General features: G+C 46.2%; 1 protein-coding gene across 15 annotated transcripts in view; it reads left to right on the plus strand.

Annotated features, from left to right (window-relative positions):
- Nucleotides 1–21,034, plus strand: part of LOC121590696 (broad-complex core protein) — a 114,518-nt gene that overhangs the window by 62,906 nt on the left and 30,578 nt on the right. Inside the window, exons 1-2 of one of the 15 annotated variants that reach the window (XM_041910578.1) lie at nt 8,819–9,354; nt 13,093–14,312. The exons of 9 other annotated variants lie outside the window; for them this stretch is intronic. The gene's annotated coding sequence lies outside the window, so the exon portion shown is untranslated. 5 more of the 15 variants (XM_041910582.1, XM_041910587.1, XM_041910588.1 and 2 more) reach the window with 5 other exon arrangements.

Genomic DNA, 21,034 nt, shown 5'->3' on the forward strand with positions numbered 1-21,034 from the left:
GGGTGAGCAGGGGGGGGGGGAAGGAGGGTTGGCAAATGGAGACGGTACTGGGATGCTGCCAAGGACATTCAACAGTGGTGTTGAAGGATGGGTGCTGGTGGTGTTGGGGTGATGGTGCTGGCGGTAACTACATCCGACTAGAACGCGAGCTTGTAGAAGGGGAGGGTAATGTGAAGTGCGGGTGGTGGGGACTGCCAAAGAGGATGCGGGAAAAGGGGTGGAGGGTAGCACTGGGCCTGGCTGGCAGCGACATAGGCGCGCGCGGTGTTAGAAAATAATAACGAGCCCTAATACTCATGCATTAACTACGTCGTCGTCGTCCTCATTCGGCGGTCCTTTTGCGTTTGTGTGCCTGCTTGTTGTGTTGTGCGCGCCTGCTTGATGTATAACGAGTTTTTTTGTTGTTGTTGTTCCCTCTTCTCTGAGTTTTGGTCCTCTGTATGTGTGTGTGTTACGCATTTTTTATTTTTTATTTCAACATTCGCGCACCATTCCGTCCCTTTCCATTTTAGCTACTAAGCGCCGTGCCGCAGGTTAGGCGCCTTCTCGCTTACTCTCTGCCTGTTCGTCCTTTTGCCTGCGCTCGCTCTCGATTTCGTTTAGCTATTAAATCTCTCTTTTACTACTCCTTCTCGCATCGTTACTGCGGTTCAAATGGGGTGGATTTTTTTTTATATATATTTTTGTTGCCTGTCGTTTTTTTGTTTATTTCATCTCATTTTATGCTGCTATAACGTGTTCTCAGCAGTTTAAAATTGCTTCGTCTTTTCTTTTTGGTGTTGCTGTTGTTTTTGTGTGCTGTTGGGTAGGTTACTGTTGCTAGCATTGCCCGTTTGCTGGGTGGTAAGCTGCATCGCTAAAGCTTATCGGTTCGTTTTCTTTCTTGCTTCTGTCGCTTTTGGTGTCATTCTATTTCGCTATCTTTTTTCCTTCCTTCACTATCCTATCCTTTTTGCTATCCTTCACTAGGGCTTTTCTTGTATTTTCTTTTATTATCACTAGCCTTTTTTTCTTTTTCTTTTTATATCTTTAATGTTTTTCATCCCATGCTTTTCTACGAGTCCGTTTAGTTTCTTTGTCTTAGTGAACGAGCTGCTTCGAGTCGTTTCTAAGTCGTGGATTTTTAGTGCTCGTTAAAATGAGATGAGTATGCGAGCGAGAAAATGTGGATTTGAAAAATGAAAAATGAGAGACGGCATACAACTACAAAAAAATGAGTGAAAGGACATACACGCTCTGTGATAGAGAAGGAAAAGCAGCAGAACAGTGCACAACAGTTGAAAATATGCTATGACTTGTTTTGTAACTGCTTCTGGCTCTTTCGCGCACATTCCCCCAGTTATCATTCTCACAGCCCTCCTCTTCCTCCTCCTCCGCAAGGACGTGGAGGAAGTTCACTTCAAACTAAACACACGCGCGCTTCGCATTGGTGCTGCGGGAATGAACAATGGGCAAAGAGTGGACAGAACAAAAAAGGTAAATTGAGAACCTTCCCGCGTGTTGTAAATCCCATCCCCCTAAACTGAGTGTGTGCTGCGTGTATGCGAATAGGCAGTCAGAGGACGCTAGCGAAAAAAAAGGGTGCGAGTTTGTATGAAAACTAGCTTTTAGCGGGATGGAAAAAGATGACTCTAGGAGAGGGTAGTGTTGAACGTGGTGAAAAGTAATTACGCGTTGCTCTAATGAGGGTGGAATAGGTTTACGAGCGAGCAAGGAGCGAGGAGGGCAAGAAGAGAAAAGGAGGAAGGTGCAATAGAAAAGAACTCGAAGGGCTTCACAGCTTCAGCCAACTGTGTTCGTCCATTCAAGCATCCTTTGGTGCCCGGCGTACAACAGCAGGCCCTTTACTCTTGCTGTTACTGTGATCGGAGCTGTGAGCCAACCCTTGCAGTGTCGGTTCATTTTTTGTAAATACATCACTGTAAGAGTGTTTGATGTATGACAATCTTCTATTGAAAAGTACAATTTCAACCATGCTATGCTGTAGAATGCTGTTGCTTATTACAATAATTAAAAATACATTTCATTTGATTTAAATCATTCTTTCCCAAAGGGATATTCTCTTAGGGATAACAGAAACAGACCTTCACTGAACCGGCTACTGAGGTCCCGTGCGTTACTTGCTGTTGTCCACTCTTTTTATTCTGCTTTACTGCACTGCATGGTTCCTTGATTCTCCACCTGTGAAAGTAATAGCAGCGTTTAAAGGAAAAAAAATAATAGAAATATTATATGATTCATCACTCAAGCAATAGAATGTCTCCCCACATCGTTCAACGAGGGGTAATTTTCCTTGGCCATAAGTGTCCAACATCGACCATGAGCCCTCCCTGTACTTGCTTTGTCCGTGGCGCTGGTTCATTGTAGTGTTCAGATTTCCTTTTTGTTTTTATTTTTTTCTCGAATCGTTGTACTGCGGCGGACCAAACTCGGTTCGCTTTCCTTCTCGGCTGCGTGCTGCGGAAATTACCCCGACATGCATAAATGCAGGATAAGAGCATAAACGGGGTGCAAACAGTATGAAACGGTCTGGCACGCTTGATCGCCATCTCACATACATACACACACACATTCTCTCTCTAAATGCAGTTTGAAGTAATGGTTGTGCAGTGCATTATTATGATCATTTATGCTGTGATTATTTATCACGTTTTTTTTATTTTGTTCTTTTTACAGATGTTTTTCTATTAGTTTTTTTTATTTTGAATGCTTTTTCATATTTTGTTGATAATATAATTCATTATTATTCTTCATTAAAAAATCGATGCTGTATCTACCAGGGGTCTAACTCACACAGCTTCATTTGGAACATATAGGGGGCTCGCTATGGTTGATGGGTTTTGTTCTCAATTTTGCAAATCTGCTAAATAAAAAGAAGGGAGCATATAGAAAGGGGAAGCATCCTCTTGCACACCAACTACCCTCATAAAATATGAATTTAAAAGAACGAACAAAGTAAAAAAAAAAAAAAACCGGTGCTCCTCCATCATCATGCGCCGCTCATCCTGGCGGGGCTGGCTATGCTGTATGGTAAAGGGCGCAAATGGAGACGAACTGTGTGCATTTAGACTATGGTTCGCTCTTTTAGGCACATTATTATTTGCCTCAAAATACACTACACACCATGCATAATATCCATCCTCCGCCTGTCAAGTGTGTATTGTACCGTTTTTGTGAGAACTCCGGTGCAAGGAGCGAGAGGACGACACACGGCGAAATAGGAAGGTATGCTTAGTATTTCGCTATACGGGCCGAAATGTGTGTTTCTTTGTAGCCGGGTGTTTGCTGGGGCCAGGCGCTGCTGGTGCTTTCGCACGATTCTTTTAATGTGGTAGTTACACGACTGACTGACTGACTGACTCGGCTCTCCCCAAGCGCGCTCAAGGCGCGCGTATTGTGTATACACGCTCGCGCGTACCAACCCCTGGGAAATAAGAAAAAAACAGGCACTTTGTCGTAACGATTCCGATTTGGAGATTTTCTTTTCATTGTGCACAGGCTCAACTACCAAACCCGGTGAGGCGCACTCTCTCACTCTTTCTCTTTCTTTATCTTACTCTCTATCTCTCTCTGTTTATTCTTGCTTCCTCTCATTGTCTCGAATTTTTCACGAGCTCTGCCAGCGGGGCTAGTTTGGGGGAAATTTTTCAGCTACCAGCAGTAAAAACGGTCTAAAATCAATTGCCTTGCGATTGCGTTTGCTCTCCTTGGCCGAGGCGAAATGGTGTGATGGCTTATTGCGACTTCCGGGCGCGCAAGATTTTGGCCAGATTTTGATTCCAAGAGTTGTAAGATTCATGCCCTTTTCGGAGAATTTTGTCCACCGCTATCAGCAACATGCATTTCTCTCGATTAGAGTTTATCACATCGGACCGGTAATATGGCTTTTGGTAGGCTGGATTGGTTTGCTTTGAATTCTATTTTTACTTCCTGTCCAAAGGACGGTCCCGTGGCACAGTCATCTACTGGCACGATTCAATAATATGCCCGTCATGGGTTCAATCCCCTAATCGACCGGGGTGTAATCAATAAGCCAATAAGTAAAGGAACACATTTGTGAATATATTTACCCTTCGTCATTTTAGCGTTATTTTGCATAAATATTTCATTTCTGCACTATTACCACATCCTGGATCCTGTTTTGTATCTCCTGCTACCTTCACTTAATGTTGCGAATGAGTTTTTATAGCGTTCATTTATTTTAGTTTGTTGAGTTTAAGTTCCTCCCTCCTGTAAAACGCAGCATCATCCGCGGCAGGGAGGGCGGCACAGCAGCATTCGCCAGCCTATATATCCGCTACTAACACCAAATCCCTAAGCACTTGCCGCGCGCTTCAAGAGTCGCGCCAAATGAGCCCATGATGAAATGCGTGCAAGCGAGACGGTGCCAGACCATCTCTTCCCAGCCGTTTGTCGATCCTTGTCATACGACCCTGGCGTGTGTGGCACTGTGGATGGTGCAGGCGGCAGTGGCGGCGCTGCTGCAGGTTCGGTTAGGTTTTTATGTTTTCGGGGCGCAATTTTGTATTTGTGCGACATTTTCCTTTTTAACCGTCGTCGCTCATATTTGTATTTATTTTTATTTTTTTTCCGCAGCCCGAACCCGAACGCCGCAGACCCGAGCGAGAGATCCTTCTCCGGTGGGCCTGGGTGTGCTTTTTTGTTTTGGAGGGGGTTAGAAAGGAAGGGCGGTTGGGCCAGCGGACGACGGTAGAAGCTTAGAGCTGCTTGGCTCTGCTCCAAACTCAGCTCCAGCGGTGGCGGGCGCAGGTTACAAGAGCGCACCACGGTTTGAAATGGTATTAGTGATGGGCTATAATGGTTTTTCGGCGGTTGCGTCGTCCTCCGTTCGTAGTTTCGCTATCGTTTTTTCGTTCCTCGCGCGCGCCACGACCGCCAGCGCGCTCTGCTGTGTGCACACTACCGACAGGGCGACGAATGGCGTTAAGGAGGAAGGAGGGTCCGTTCGAAGAAGCGACGAAGCGGTTTATGGAAAGAATTTTAGCTGATGTTCTTCTTCGTGTTGCGGATAGAGGATGTAAGGGGGGGGGTCGTGTGGAAAAGTGGTGGAAAATAGTGGTGGAAAGGGAAAATGTAGAAAGGGGGAAAAAGATATAACGGTGCGATTTAGAGGAGCGCACGCAAGAGAACGAGACAAAACAATAAGGGTTAGGGACGATAGAGAAGCTGTTTAGGTGTGCGTTAAAAAAGCGGGCATCAAACGAAGTGGGGGAGGTAAGGCAACGGAGGGGGGATCGGTTTCGTAAAAAAGCGAAAAAAGTAGGCAGTTTTGGATGTAAAATGTAAAAGCGCAAGGGTGGGTGGCACGTAAAACGGGCGCAACGCGTAACTCGCGCGCTCGCGGGCTAGCTCTCTTTGTCGCGCGCTTTGTTCTCTCCTAATGCCCCTGCCTAAGTACACCGCGTACTCTACTACCACAGTGTGCCGTGTGTGCAGTGAGCGTGTGTTAAGAGCGAGAAAGTAGGCTAATAGAGGCAGCATTACCACCAGCAGCAAGTGGCAGCATCCTGAACCATGTCCTGATTGGAAAGGCAGTTTTGGGAGGAATACAGTGCGTGACAGGGTTCAGTTGCGACTGGCGTCACTTTCATTTGCATAAACAACTTAATATGGAGCAAACACACCGAAGCCACCGATTTTTGACACCTTTAACAGTAGACTAATTTCATGTTTTTATATGCCCGATTCTGCAATACATTCTGCATACTGCAAAAGGCCCGAATAGAAATGACAGTTCTGGATTGAGGGTTTACATTGCCCGAATGAGAAGTAGAAAATAGTTTAAAATTTAACTGAAGGAAATTATTAATGTCCGCAACTCCAGCAACTTTGGTGGACTGGCTGGGGAAAATGTCCTGAAAAGCCTATTTATTATCAATTTAAAAATTTACCAATTCAACTTTATGATTTTTTTTTTAAATACGATAGAATCTGTTATCTATTACTGAAATGATGGCATGCCAATTGGCTGTCCTTCTTGTTGATAAAACAAGAAAGCAAGTGATCCGAGTCGAGACAAGATTTTGGTTTTCGTGCGATGTCTCTAGCCTCTAGTTGATGGATGGCTTATGTCTTCCGATTATCACTTTGGTGTCAGAATGGTTGAACATCCAGGCTAAAAGAGATTTTATTGCTTCCATTGCTGTTCTTTCACTAGATATTAGTTTTATAATAACAACAACGCATTCATATAATAAACCTGCCGAAAATTTAATCAATGCCCGTTTATAGAGCTTAAGATCCGTAGTAGTCAAATTAGATCCACAAGCGTGCGCACGCGATTGAAAATTTGTTTTGTTCAATAGTTTAACCAATTTTGCATGATCAAATGTGTTGTCGTACGCTCAGTTTGGATGTTGCATTGTTGAATTATTTTATATTTATTTTTATCACGTATTTATGAGAAGTGTCCATCTTACCCAAAGGGTCCGTCTTTACCTGCCTATCTTTTCCTAGTTATAAATCTTAATGAACTCAGCTTTAGCGTTCTATTTTACTAAAAACACATTACTTGTAAAAAAAATTTTGATGTTATAATATTTCTATTTATTTTAAAATAATGGAGGACTAAAGCATTCAAGAAACGGAGAATGCATTACACCCATATGCTTTGTGTCTGATAATGGGGCCCTTTCCGTTTGAAGTTCGCAGGCTGAAATTTCAGCCTGTCAGCTGTTTGTATTGTATAGCAGTTTTCAAACAGCTATCTATATGAGTACAATATACAGGTGGGCTTATCCCAAGGTGTATGAATTTAGAAGGCTGATTTTTATCGCTTCTTCTTCTGAATGATGATTTTAAGAGTGTTTTGTGTATTCGTCAAGTCTCTAGAATGCTCGTTGGAGAAAAAGTTTTCACTAGTTCTATCAAAAAGTGATGTTAAAAATTGGTTATAAAATGCTATGAGACCACCTGGGCTACATACACTTTGATTCCAGATTCCACCATCTGTTCTCTTTAATGCACCTTGGGATAAATGTAAACAACACCGTGTTTGCGAGCAGGTACTCGAATCTAATTCTAGCTTTGTGGCTAGAATAATCTAGACAGAAAATTGCAGGCTAGTTTTTTGTGTGGTTTTGTATGGAGTGTTTACAAGATTTCAGCCTCCAACTGTCAAACTCCATAAAAAAAACTGACTAGAATCGTGAAGGCCCCCAATAACAGTAATAGTGTTTAGTTGTTTCTTACCTTTGTAGCAAAACTGAGTAGCAAAAATTAGCACGCACTGTACCGCACGACGGCCGCGGGGAAATATCGGAAAGTAAAAGATGCTGAATTTTTTCGACCCGCTACATCGCAGTGCGCGCATTTTTATTCTCTTCTCTAGCGATTTTCATTTTTTTCTTGTGCTGACGGCTTCCGAGCACCAGCCGGCATTTTCCATCCCGTGCTTTTCCGCGCGGGGCCTGTGTGCAATTTTCTCACTCTCGCTCTCTCTCTCTCTCGCACACACATACACACACTGTGTTGTGTATGGTGCGCGCACCCCGGCGTCTCGAAGTCATTCGGTGCCCGCGTTCCGCCCTCACTCAGTGTTTTCCAACCCCGTCCCCCGACTTACAAGAAACACACACACACACTCTTAAAACGGAACCGGGAGACTACATCGTGCCATTTGCGGCCCTTCCCTACCCCGTGTTACACCGGAGATTGAGTATCCTTACACGGCCGGTCGGCCGCTGCTCGCGGAGGATTTTTTCCACTCTCGATTTTTTCGAGCGCGCGCGGACACGCTCCTCTCACGCTTCTTTTTTTTTTTTATTCGCCTACCGGGGCGGCCTATCGCGCTTCACTCTCTCGCTCTCGCGCACGCTCGTGGATGATGCTGCGAACAATATTTCCAATGGGCGAAACAGAGCGGGAGAGCGAGAGCGCGCGGGCGCGAAAGGGAAAGCGCACAGCGAATAGAGTTAGAAAAGTGCGGCAGCGAGAGTGAGCGCGCGTGTACGTTCGGATGCTGCTGCTGCCACCGTGGACGAGGCCGCGCGCGGGAGGACGGTTACGGATTTTTGCGCTGTTTCTGACGTTTTCTAACGCGCGCACCACCACCATCACCCCACTTTCCTCTCTCTCTAAACTCGATGGGTTAGGAATGGCGGCGGAGCGGCAAAGTTTAGGTGTCGCTTCGTCTCGCTTCAGCCCGCGGTGCTTGCGTCCTATTCCCGCGAGTATATAATGGTGTGTTTTAGTGTTTGTCCGCTTTGATAGTAAGACGGGAAGAGGAGAGCGGGCTGTGCGGGCTGGGAAGCCGGACGGCGGGAATGCCTTTTTTCCTCGCTAAACAACCACACGCAGCATCATCCCGCCGCCGCCGCCGTCGCCGCATCTGCACCACCACCACCAACTTCCATCCTTTCTTTCCCCCCCCCCCCCTCTCCCTTCTCTCCCCCAGTTCGGCACGGGGTTTTCTACCCCCTTTTCCCGGCCATGGGTGAGATGTTGGGCGCGCAACAACCGAGGCTCTCGAAAACGACCCGAAGTAATAATAATGGTTATATATATAAGGAAAAACAACATATCATTACATAGAATTTTCACTTTTTTCCTACACCACCACCCCCCTTACACCGCGGGTGGCGGCGGATGGATGGACGGCGGCAGGAAGGGGCTTCTTCCCCTTTGGCGCTTTCCCGCCGTTTGCTGCCCGAACGGTATTTTTTTGTTCGCTCACGCGTTCTTCGCTCTCGCCGTCGTCCTCCGGCCCATCGTCAAGGGGGATGGAGGGGTGGCGTGTGTTTGTGTGTTAGTGCGCGCCGGCAGCAGTTAGGGGTTCGGGACCAGAGAATAGAAAGAAAATTAGTGCAGCAAATCAGCAAAATATCTCAAACCGCCAAACTAATAGCACACGGGAAACGGACGCGGATCGACCCGCCCGACCGAACCGAGAGCAGCAGATCCGGAGAGTCCGGAGTGTGATATACACACAGTCACGGGAAGCACAGCAGCAGCAGCACGGTTTTGCGAAGACGACGACAACGTTCGATCGCTGCCCCGGTGTTGCGCGCGTGTGTGTGCGTTTGTGGTGGGTTTTTCCTTCTGCTGCGTTACTTCGACTGGCTGACCGAGCCGCACGCATAACGGGTTTGGCAGTCCGACCGGACCGATATACGGGGAAGAAAAACTCCGGCTGAGCATTGTGTGTGGTGTGTGTGTGTGTGTGTGTGTCGATGGCGCGGGACATGCCGTTGTGTTGTGGTCGTCGTCTTCTTGGTCGCCGTCGTCGTCAGTGGATCGTGGGAACACCGGGCGCGATGTTTAGCCGTGCTCTTGTGCTGCACTACCCAGCACAGTAGTCACCAAATAGTGTGTCCCCAACAATAGCACCAAAGTGTAAGTCCCCGCGAATGTGTTGTGGCAGTAAGGCGTGTGTGAGCGTTTAAATGGTCGCTGAACGCACAACGGTCGGGAAACGATCTTTGGAGATGTTTCGTGACACACACGGCGGCTTTCTAGTGCGCCCCTCAATCGATCACTAATTGTGGCATCCCCAACTTATGTGTGTGTGTGTGTGTGGCTCAGTGATACTGATTTGATTTTGATGAGCCGTGGTGCTGATTTGCTGTTGTAATTGGACGAAGATTTGCTTTTGCTGCTGTGTCGTGTTTCAAGAGGCCTGGCTGCTCCTGACCTCTGCGTGTGTGTATGTGTGCTGTTTGTTTGTTGCGTGCGTCAGGGAAAAGAAAAAAGAATGCTCAATAAATCGAGAGGGAAAGTGAAAGCATTGCCTCTACGTGTGTGGTTGTGGAGGCCTCTCAGCGTGTGGTCCGATTTCTTTTGACGCAAGGTGTTCGCCTCTGGGTGGTTTTTATTCTGACAGGTGTGTTTACCAACCAATTCACAACACAGTGGGTGAAAGGGAGAAGCGAGTTTCCCGATTGCACGATCATCTCCAACCTAACGGGGTACGCTCCTGTGTATGTGTGTGTGTATATGTGCGTGTACCAGCATCCCTAGTTATACTCGTTGAATAGTTGAAGTGAATGGTGTGATTGATTTTTCCACACCTTTCCATCTTGGAGCTAAACTGGGGGTTTCTTATGTGTGTGCCCGCCGCCTGTGGGTGAAAGATTGCTGCGTGCCTGTGAGTGTATGTGTTGCCTTCGTACCATTGGCCATGGTGTTTGTTGGATGCAGAGGTGGAAACCAAAAGTTGTGTTCCGTTTTCCTACATCACCTTTCGCTCGGGCACGGTGGAAATAGTGTGGAATAGTGTTTGTGATCGTTTTTCGCCCAGGACGTACTGCTTCACCTTGAGCTGGCTCAGAACAGTGCACAAACTTAACAGCTAACAGCACCAGTGCAAGAATGAAGGAATAAAACCCTAACTTATCTTAACCAAACTGTAAAAATCAAACTTAAAAACGAATCTTTTTTTTTTTTCAAAAACGAAATGAAGATAAAAAAATGTAAAATCCCATAAAAATGTAAAATCTGCATAAAATCCAACTCACCCTTCAAATGGTCATCCAAAGTGTGCGCCTGGTGCCCCACGTGTTCTCCACGTGTGTCTGATTCGAGCTGATTAGTGCACAACTACAATTAATTGAAAAGTAAAAGCACCCATCATTCATGTTGAATACTTCCACACTGGCTCGCTGGTGTCAGTTGCTGCAAATGGTTTCTTTTCGTCGTTTCGTTGTGCGCGTTAGATCATGGGCGGGGGGGGGGGGGGGACTATCTGCTGCTTATCAGCGTGTCCCAATACCCGGTTTTGGTGGCAGTGTGCAGTTTAGTGTGATTTGGCAATGCTTTTTTTTGCAAATCTTTTGATCAACCCAGCTACTAGCGTGCTTTTGGGAGTGTGTGTGTGTGTGTTTTGGTGGGGAAAGATATTGAGTACAAAAAATAGAGAAATAAATAGACATAACTCAAATACGATATTATTTCACATCCACCTGCATGTGTGTCCATTATTTTGCCACGTGATGATCCTCTTTCTGGTGTTTTCAGTTTACACCGAAATGGTCATCTTTTTAGCCCTGTGTGCGCCTGTGTCTGTGCTAGTTTGGACTAATGTTATAACATTTTTTTTACGAAAAAGAGTTGGATTTTTTATTCGCACGAAATTGATTGAACATTCCTTTCAATCACTAATGACAGTGAATTTGGGAAAATAATCCATACACCGTCCCCGCTACTTTGCAAATATCGCCATTAGCTTCCTCTAATGCCGTGTGTGAATAAAAAGAAAACCTCTCCCCTACTGCCGCGGTGTCTTTTGCTCGCGAAAACGCACACATTTTTGTGAAATATAGCAGCAAAAATATAAAAACCCTCGAAAAATAAGAAGCCATATTCACAGTCCACTCTACACGCGGACAGCGTGTGTATGGGTCGTTTGGGTGCGATAGTGTTACACTGGTTGCGGTGTGGTGTTAGTGGCTGATGATTATTATTGGTCCACCAGCACCACCACCACCACCACCATCCTCCTGTGAGGGGCCCTTCTCCCAATCTACTAGGCAAGAGCTAGTTGTTCTCTCGCCTATCGATGGATGGTGCGGCGGCGTTGTACTGTACGGTGTGTGTGCGTGCTTTCATTTCGCTATTTCGTTTAGTTGCTTGTTTTTTTTTTTACTGTTAATCACTTTTTTTGCACAATTTAACCTTGTGCGAACACAGCACAGTGTGTGGTGGTGTGGTGTACAGGTGAAGATGAAGGAGAAGGACCCGTCGTCACCTCTCCCTATCGCCTCACCCTGTATTGGACATGGTCTGTATTTATCGGCCATAGATGAGGAGACGAAAACAGAACTATAAGAAAACCAAAACACACACACACACACACACACGCTACAGACGTGACGCGCAGAACGCGAACCAGACGGAGGCAGGGGTGGAGGACGTCGTTGCAGGTTACACAGTTGTGTGGGACACCAGTGCGGCTGTAATGCTAGGTAAAATTGGGGGATGAACATCGCAGTGAGAGGTGATAGTGGTTGAACAGTACACAGGGTGCAGGAGAGGGAAGCGTAGACGAGCGGGGAGTGTGCTGGTAAGTCAGTTTGCAAAGTAGTGGTGCTGTGGGTATATAGTAGGTGCCTGCTGCAAGGCCCCCTCCGAAATATACACCCCAAAACCAAGCCCTCGCGTTGATAACGACGAATGCGCAGCTGACGAGGGAAAGGAGAGGGACGCAGGCCTGCAGCGGCAGCAGCAGCAGCAGCAGTGCCAAAATAGTAAAGCAAAGAAAACACAACAGACCCGGGCCATTATTATCTGCTGCTGCTGCTGCGGGCGGCCTAGGTTAGGCAGTGGCGGCCCCCCCGCACCACACAAATTCGGCGCGGTGAGGTCTGTTTCGCGAAATCGCGCTTTTAGTGTGCCGGTTGCGCACGTAACAGGGGGGTTGTTGGTTGCGCTGTGTTGCTGGTGATGCTGCCATACTTTTCGCCATACTTTGTTTGCAACGTTGCGCTTTTTTTTTGCTATGTGCCGGTGCGTGTAGTAAACTTTCCGTCCTGTGGATCCTGGAGCGCGCGCTGCAGAAAGTGAAAGGGTGCATTCTTATTCGCATCTCGCAGTTTACACTCACTGATGCACAGGAAATGGTGGTTGTTGTTGTTGTGGCGAGTGCATCACACATTCGTTCTTGAGGTTAACTAATAGGGAAAAAACAAAAATCTACCAGGAGAAGAAACAGCGAATGTATTAGGCCGATCGAATTTAAGACAAGTTTTGCATGTTGTGCTGCTCTGTGTTATCTTATCGTGTGTAATTTATTGGCACAATTGGTTACATACACATTTACAGAAGCGATCACTGTTTGCGCTAGTGAAACGCTTTAAAAATCCAGCGTGAGTGGTGGTAAACAAAGAGTGCAATTAAAATTGAAAGGGAAATTATATGATAACAACCCAAACGGTTGGGATGTGTGTTGCAAATTGACACATTGGTGGAAGCATTGCCTATCGCGCAACTTTGCAATTCAGCTTTTTTGTCCATCGTGTCTCCTTCTCCAGCAAAACAAAACACTGAATTTTCGGAGCTGCCAAAAGTGTGGAAAACGGGGTTTCTTTTTTGTTTTCACAAAAATAGCTGTGGTTTTTTTTTTCGCTTCCCCAATAGTTTTCCGTTAGAAAGAAAGCAACATTCGGTGCATTAACGTTGGTGTGAGTGTGTATGTGTGTTCGTGTGATAAGTGTACGTGTGATTGAATATATCTGCATATCGTGAAAAATACGACGTCCCACAGTGTGTGTGTGTGTGTGTGTGTGAATCAACCACATTTTCGTATCCCGGCACCACTTTCTGCGGATTTTGCTCAATATTTTGGCACGCACCGCCATCAAAGGGGAAACGCGTGCCGTGTTCTGGTGGCTGGTGGTTCTGTTTCGTGCAGTTGCAAAGCAGCACCATCAGCGCAACAGCAATAACAACAGAAAAATCCCTACCCATGTGTGTGAAAATCTTCGGCGCGCACCCCATTATCAGCTGCTGGCCTAGCTTCCACAAATTTCCAAAACCATCCGCCGTCACCACGACGGTGCGCGCTCCAAATGCTGCAATAAATCCATTTGCGCTGGGCGCGATATCAACCTTCTGTGAGTGTGTGTGATTGTGTGTGTGTGAATAGAGGAAGGAGAAGCGGGGTGAAGAAGAAATAAACACACAATGCACGCGTGTGTGCGTGGTGCGTGTTGTTGTTGCTGTGCAGCCCGGTAGTAATGCAAAGTGCATCGTCGCTGGGTCTTTTTGTTTGTTCCGTCAATTTTGGTCACCTCACGGAACCAGCCCCTCCATCTGTGTGACTCGTCTGCGTGTGGTGTATGTGTGTGTGATGTATTGCTGCTGCTGTACGACAAAAGTATGCTCTTGGTGCCAACATGCCCAGATGAACGACGGCGGCTGGCCGCTGATACGTTGATGCACTACACCGTGAAGAGTGCCAAACCAGCAGATAGTAGTGGTGGTGGGATGTTGTGGTAATGGGTAAACCACACAGGAGGGTGCATGTGCGAGTGTTTTGTGGTGGTGATTCGGTGTGATAATCAGTAAGAGGCGCAATCGCCCCCCAAAACTAATCAACGATCATAAAGCGCCCACTCTGACGTCGTCGACAGGGCAAACGCAAGAAAGTGTGAAAATAGGAAGCGTGCAATAATACATTTTACCCAGAAATGGTTGAAATTGCTCAAGCAAAGGCAGCAAGCGTTGTCGTCGTCCCTCGTGCTCCTCATACACACGTACGCCACACACTGTGAATGTGTGCCCTTTGCCTGAAGGGAGTGGAGTCGCCAGCAACAACGCACCTCCCGCGTGGTGCATGTCTAACAGTACAGCAAAAGGTATATAGGAATTGGTTTTAAGCTGCTGGTTGATTTAAGTTTTGTTTTAATTTTGAACCATTGGTACCAAATCTCACACAACACACAAGCAAGATCGCCCTTGTGCAAGATGACTCGTCAAAAAGGTTGTTTTTTTTTGCACATTTCCGCTTGCTTCGGCGACTGTTAGAAAAAAAAACCACCAAACCCCGATTACTACTCTTGATAACGCAAAGTGCAAACTGATAGTGCGCTGCCCCAAATAACCGAACAGGAAGGGATGGAAAGAGAGAGAGAGATAGAGAGGTAGGACGGTGCACGAAACATGGAAAAGAGCGAGTGTGTGTGGCGGCTCTGCCTGTTATCTTATCGATGGTATGTTGTGCACTGTACTTACTGTGCTGTCTTTCTCGGTCATTGAACGGATTCTTATTTCGCAAGTTCGCCAACAGGAGTGATCGTGTATTACTCACGTACGCCACAAGACGCTAGACGCGCTACACCCCATCCCGGCCTAGGACGGACCAATCTTGATCTTAGGCGGCGGCCTTACCTATCCCACGTAAACTCTGGCTCATGGGGAAGGGGTGTTAGTATCTTCCAGCCCCCTTTTTAGCCGGTCCGGGTGGCCTTGAGTGAAAACGGACCGCGCGCGCACGTGTTGTACGTCAGCCGTCAGCTGTGTGACGAAGGCAATAGAGTGGAGCGGTTGGTCGCACAGTTGTAGTTGTGCCGTCCCATCCCAGCATCAACTGAGTTCGACCGGCCTGTTGCCCTGCCCTGTGGGTATATTAGGCGTAAGAGAGACAGGACAGAAAGTGAAGCGTCCGGAATTCGTAGAAGATTTTGCCTTCCAAGAATTGCGCTGATGAACAAGGTTCACCTGGTTGTGTTGTGCGCTTTGGATTGGAGCATCGGATGGAGCGAAACATATTCGGAGAAAATTATCATCAAACCGGCGCGGCTTGCCACACACACACACACATACACTCTCCACAGCAGCAGCAGTTTTGATGACGCGCTACGCGCGGTTTGGTGTGCCACCTGCAACCTTGAATCGCGCGCTCCGCGACCTTGCTCTATTTTGCAACCTGTAGAACATCTGGCCCGCTGTTTGCACCGCTATCATCGGGTGGAGCAGCGGTGCGTGAAGAAGAATTACTTTTGTAGAAGCTTTGGGTCGATTTAAAAAAAAAAAAACTTAGAACACGTGCCCAACAACTATCATCTAATCGTAATGCAATCGGTAATAAAATTGCCGACAACATTTTCTAAAAGTTCACTGAGTGAATTTTACTGATCCAGCACCATTCCTTATTATGTGTTTGTTTGCAGTTTTGGGCAGAAAAAAACATACTTAGCATATCCCTTTTTCTACCTTACTTTCGATTTCACCTTGTTACCAGATGTGGACGCCTGGTCGCTCACGTGCTGCTGGGCTGTTGCCTTTCATTCTGCGACTGACCCAAAGCCCTTAATGTGACGTTACGGAGAATTGCTACTGTATTTTGCTTTTCTCTTTGTGATGTGTTTTATTTTATCATCACATGTTGCATGGGTGTATGTGTGGGTAAACGCTCAGCCGTGCTTTTCCGACGCGATTTTGAGCGGTCCGAATGATGCCGTTGGGTAGCGGCATTTCTTTTCGTGTTTTATACCATTTCCATTTCATCTCCACCCACCCCCTCTACGCTAGAGCAAATATACCATAAACACATAGTTTGTGCGAAAAGAGCGAAGGAAGCACCAGCAGCAAGTCAGCCACCTTCAGTTACGTCCAATAAAAGACGAGGAGGACGCGCAACATACCACCGAGCAAGAGAAGAAAGAGCGTAAAGTTTGTCTAGCACAGCAGTAACACGATAGAGAGCACGCCGTCGTATGTGGACGGTGAATTGGGAAGCACATTCGCACATGGTTGGTATGACCATCACACGGCTGGGAGCGACGATAACATAACACACAAACACACACACATCGCCCCACCCACAGCCGACACATCATCGCCGTCCGTTGTCGTTGGAGGGGAGCACGGTTCCTAGACCCATTCGGCCTAGAGAGCCGTAATAGTTCCTCCCTCTCCTTCCCGCCGCACCGTTGTAGGATGCTGGACGGCGGGACGGGTATGACGTGAGCGCGAGCCTAGAGCAAACTGAGCCGAGAATACTGTGGGCGAGAGTGATGGGGAGGCGCAGAGATACGCGAGGAGGCACGGGTTGCGCGGATCAACCATCAGAGACCAAACATAGAGACATTTTCTCGGGAAAAAAGGAAAGTTGTTTTCTCTATTTGGTTTCTTTTTGGTTTGCAAACAGAGAGAAATTCGCTAGCCAGCCAAGGGTGTCCAGCGCGTCCACCAAGCAACCACCGCCTACTACACAGTAGCATCGGCACCGGCATATGTGCGCACGCTTGTGTGTGTGTGTGTGTGTGTGTGTGTGTGTGTGTGTGTGTGTGTGTATGTGTCTTCGAAAGAGAGTGAGAGAGAGAGTGGACTAACACTCGCCCGGGGTTGTTGTTGTCGTTGGCACTTCGATAAACGCACGTGGTGTCGTCGATGAAAGCATATGCGAAGCAAACAGAAAGAACATAAGGATTTTACTCCTTTTTCCTTCGGTGCTCCGGTGTGCACACAGCGATATATACTGGTATTTGTCGTTCGTCGCGCACCACGTGCTGCTGCTGGAAAGCGGATGCACCTTTCACCAGCTTTCCGAGCGGATTCACCTAGCACCGCTTCTGTCAGCTGGTTTCTGCTGTAGTGGAGGAGAAGAAAAGAAGAAAATACAAAAAAATAGGACGAACGACGCTGTCCGTTTTGTCGGGAAATGCAAAACTGCTAAATTGCATGGTTGCCGTTTTTGTTTCTTTTATTGGTGAGAACCATTTTGCCGCTCGTTCTGGAGCGTTTGCCGACTCGTGTGCTGTTGGACTCCCGCACACGTGGTTAGTGTAAGGATGGAAACAAAAAAAAACAAGGAGTGCATCGCATCTACTCTCCCAGCAGGAGTATGTGTTGTTATTGTGAGGAAAATGTGGAATGCTGCACACCATCGTTCACATGTGGAGCTAGTTCTGCGTGCTCCACATATACACGGCGTGGACGATCGCGTTTGTGTGTGTGTGTGCATGATGTTTTGGAATGCGCGCAACTAGTTTTCCCTGGCAGGGTTGCGGCGAAGGGGGAAGGTGGTGATTTGTTGCTGACAGTGGAATGTGATTCTTGCTCACATTCGTTTTCACTTTCTCTCTCACCGGTTGTGTGACATTGAAAACACACGCGTAGAGTGGCCGGGTGTGGGTGAGGGTTGTTGTTTTGCAAAGCTGCGTTGGTATGAGGGGGTGGAATGCTCCCAGCTATAGTGGGGGGGAAGGGTTTGTTGATGGTTGGGAACGAAATTCCCATCGGGTTCAAAGTACGGAATGGAAGGTTTTGCAAATTAATCCTTGTTTTTGTTTTGTTAAGTGTTGAGGAATTTTGCACTATCAATTGATGAACTTACTTACTCTTAACAATTGATGAACTCATTACTGGTGTAATGAACATGTCGTAACAGAATAAGCTCTCGCTTTTAACGATTGTTAGACGATCTCTGTGTGCCATCGAGGTACAGTCTTTTTTTATATTTTATTCAAGAAATATATTCTTCCCCTTTAAAAACTTGCTAAACATTTGATTGTGGCTTAAGTCGAACTTTGACATGTTTTTTTTTTAACTTCAAACAAGATTGCGATACACAAACAATACACTACCAAGGTCTGCGGTAATTTCTCTGCCTTTTATAATACTTTTAAAGATAATTTGTCTTTTAGTCCTTCGACTCGGATTCAGTAAAAAAATAATATTAGCGAATTAATCTTTTAGGGTTTTTTTATTTATTTATTTATTAAAATATTAAATTTTATCTATTTTCTCATTTTCGCTTATTTCCCACTGTGTAATTATGTCCAATTAATTCACATTAAGTTACTCATGCTTTGGAGCGACCGAAGAAGTTACAAAACACGAAAAAAGTAATAATAACCTGTTTGGATTATTTCCGTAACGTAATATCATCGTTTTGATCTACGTTTTACTTCCTGGCATTTTTTTCTTTCTTTTACATAAAATCATGTGCATCACTTGTGACGGGAATCGTTTCTCGGGTGGTACACGCGCGCCCATACATCATGTTGCCGCGTACTGCACGTTGTGTGTGTGTGTGAGTACGCTATCGTACACCGGTCTCCTATGCTCTGCATCGATATATGAATAGCGGTGGAGCACAACAACGAGACGAGACCCCCGTGCTCTGCTATGTGAATGCACAGGCACAAAAATAGCAGCCGTAGCAGCAGCAGCAGCAGAAGCAGCAGCATAGCAATGATGCAGACCCTTACTAACCCACCATCACCACACCACCTCTCCATACATTTCCACGATGCCGTTGGTGGTGTGTTGATCGCGCGCGCCGCCAGCACTGCGCTCGTCTCGTGGCCCGCGTCTGCCCGGTGCTTGAACCGTTGGTGTGTTCTACTACTCCCCCGTCGGTGTGTGTGTGGATGTGTCTGACCTTCACCTTAACCTAGTGAAACGGCAGGGCGGCATCGTCGCCGTCGTCGGACAAACGGTCGATTGCCTTTTGCATCGTCGGTCGGTCGGTCGGTTGGTTGCGCCGTAATCGTTCCGGTTGGCATTCGGAGCGATATTTTCTACCTCTCGTTCTTTTGCTTTATCGTTTCACCAGCCACCACCACCATCACCACTCTAACATCAACTCACTTTGCCTATAGTTAACATGAGGTGTGTGAGGTGGGAGATTGCAGAAGGAGGGACACGATAGCTGGTTTGTCTGGCTGCTAGACACGACGGACGGGGCCACATTGCCGACGATGATGATGATGACGGTGTGTGACGACAAAACATTACGCAAAAAAAAAACCCCTCTCCGTTGAACCGGGACCATATTCTTCGCGGGTTTTTATTCATCTAGAAAGTGAGAGTGAATCTAGCCCTCGGTACTGTTGTGGATGGTACGATCACTGGTGGCCCTCGGAAGAGTGTACGTGTACGTACTCCTCTTCTGCTGCACTTGGTGTTTCTCCACTTTGTGTACTGTGGTCGTCGCAGTCAAACTGGTATGGAACGCCGGTTTGTGCACAAGAAACGTTGGTAGAGAATTAACTGAATACGAAACGGGCATGCCTTATTCACAGTTACTTAGCGCGGTACATCATACGGAGAGCAGCGGGCGGCACGTATGGTTGACGTTAAACGCGGTTCATCGTTGTTCGAGTTCTCTGTTCATTGTTTTTTATTTTTAAGGTCTATGCGAGATGCGATGTTGCTTCTGATTTATCTTGGGAGCATTATGAGCTCTGTGGAAGAAGAACATTCGGTTGTAGAGATCCCTTTAAAGGATTTAAATACAAATATAAACAACTACTGGAACGCTTGTTGCAATCAAAACGCATTTAAAGTTTACAGATTTACACTGTTTTCCGGCTCAATTTCGAAAATGAACAGCATTATTCAAAACATGCAAGATGTTTTTCAACAGCCGTCATTATTTGTGACCTGTTAAAAAAAAACCTCGCGTCATTGTTGAATAATGCCGTTCACTTTAAAAATTGACCCGGAAAACAGTGTATACCATCCAAGATGACGCTTAAAATTGAACTAGAGAACTTGACGTTTCGAATATTGCCTTTTAAATTAGAATGCATTGCTATTCAACTGAACCTCATGCTAACGACTTGAATAAACTTAGATACCTCAGATCAGAGCCTTCCGAAAATAGTTAGAAGTGTATTGTGAAACGACTTCAAACAACAAACACGATTAAATTCCACGTAGTACTTTGTTTAGCAGCGCTCATGCTCAATTCGATGGTCCTTCAAAATTTGTTCCAGCACCAAATTCAGCTATGGTCATTGCACCCCATGTTTTTATCACTATTATATTCCCCTCGTTCTCCGCTTCTTCGATATGCTTCGTACTTGAAAGTTCCCGTTTTGCCACAATGTTACTATTTGATATGCGTCTTGTTTTTTGTTTACGTTTGCTATTCGTTGTGTAGCTATTTGATAGATTCATAACTACTTCTTCGCTGCTGCCCTCAAATGAAACACAATTTTCGCCGTCACCTCTCCCAACTGCGTAACTCATTCATATCGCGTTTGCCCCTAATTGTTGCGCGCTAACCATACCCAATTCTTCCAAACCCTCCTAGTCCACGATCATTAGATTTCAAATGTGTGTGTGATCGTTTTTTTTTTAATTGTCTTTTAATATGCTGATTGGTCACATTTTCTTTCTTGTTTTCTTTTCGTGGACTATGTTTTCGATCGGTGTGGATAGGAAGTCAAGTGCCTTCTAGTCACAGAGCAGTCGCAAGTGTGTGTGTGTGCGTGTGTGAGAGTGGGTTTTAGCGATGCGTCATCGAAAATGTGCTTGGCCGCGAGTGCGAGTCCCTAACTTAACCGGCTGATTATGTTTCGTTCGATAATTAGATATTGCCGGTCCCGGGAAGTGGAAGGTTTCGTAAAAATGAAACTATCACGCTTTCTAACCAGTGTTGACGCATTGCACTCAGAGTGTCGCCAGTGTACATCCTGAAGTGTATTTGTACAGTTTACAGATTTCAAATCTATTTGGAAACAGTAATAACAGATGTAGGAAAGCTCAAGTGAATCGTTCTGAATAGATACAATTTTGTTTAATCCACTGTAAGCGAAGTACTTCAGTTGCCTTTTAGAAACAT

The sequence above is a fragment of the Anopheles merus genome, chromosome 2R, assembly GCF_017562075.2.
Source record: "Anopheles merus strain MAF chromosome 2R, AmerM5.1, whole genome shotgun sequence".
Taxonomy (NCBI): Eukaryota; Metazoa; Arthropoda; class Insecta; order Diptera; family Culicidae; genus Anopheles; species Anopheles merus.